The sequence below is a fragment of the Galeopterus variegatus genome, unplaced genomic scaffold (assembly GCF_000696425.1).
Source record: "Galeopterus variegatus unplaced genomic scaffold, G_variegatus-3.0.2 Scaffold1248, whole genome shotgun sequence".
NCBI classification, from domain to species: domain Eukaryota; kingdom Metazoa; phylum Chordata; class Mammalia; order Dermoptera; family Cynocephalidae; genus Galeopterus; species Galeopterus variegatus.
The window spans coordinates 284,312-285,284 of NW_007727359.1; the positions used below are offsets into that span (position 1 = coordinate 284,312).

Here is a 973-nt window from a genome sequence, read left to right on the forward strand (position 1 = left end):
GCGCGGTGCAGGCGCAACACCGAGGGTTGCAATCCCGTTACCGGTCAGTAAAAAAAAAAAAGACAAAAAAAATAATAATAATAAAATCATGATAAAGTATTACATGAATACCTACATTGTAATTAGAACAGTGTATAATTCATGTATAAGGTGTACCAGATGCCAGAAAACAGACACACACAGGTACACACATGACCTACTTGATATGACTAGTGATCAAGGTGTTCAAACATTAAACAAGAGCACTAAGGATAACACCAAGGAGTAAAAAGAAGTGACTGACTGATAGGGTATGAGAGAGGGGATAATATATGGGTGAAGCACAGTTTTAATAACATATAATGTCAGTGTCTGTTTTTTACAGTTGTTAAAAATGTTTTCTGTGTTAGTATTGCCAACATATGTGCAGGTGATTTTTACCTTAGCATATTATGAAAAGCAACCACAGTAATGCTCTGTCTCTAAGTATATGGTGTTTTGAAATACTTTATTTCTACAGCAAGTTGCCACTTAATTATCTTCACTTTCCTTTAAACATATGCCAGTGATGAAACACAACCTACCTAAGAGATAGTGAACAGTATGAACTGAGCATTCCTAAAGGAGCCTGGAAGCCTTATTAAGTTCCAATTCCTCAACAGGAAAGAAAATCATGTCAACTACACTGAGAATTAAACAAACTGAGAGATTATTATTTTTAAATAACTAACATTTTTAAATTACTTTTTTCAAACTTCTTTCATTCGAAATAGAAGGCCAATTAAGTTTTTATCATGACTATGTCCATAATGATTGTATATTGCTTTCTAAATTTATTTTGTAAGACACATAAAAAGCTTGCCAGAGTGAAGGAACTCAATTCTTCAGACATGGAAATGAAGACAGAGAGAGGATTTTCAAATAGAATGTATCCCTTTGCCATTCCAGAACGGAAGTTAGATGTCATATACATCTTATGAGTGTTAACCATTTG

At 33.6% G+C, this 973-nt stretch overlaps 1 protein-coding gene across 1 annotated transcript in view; it reads right to left on the reverse strand.

The window, feature by feature from the left end:
* CNTNAP4 (contactin associated protein-like 4) overlaps positions 1-973 on the reverse strand; it is a 276,072-nt gene that overhangs the window by 231,421 nt on the left and 43,678 nt on the right. The gene's annotated exons all lie outside the window — the stretch shown is intronic.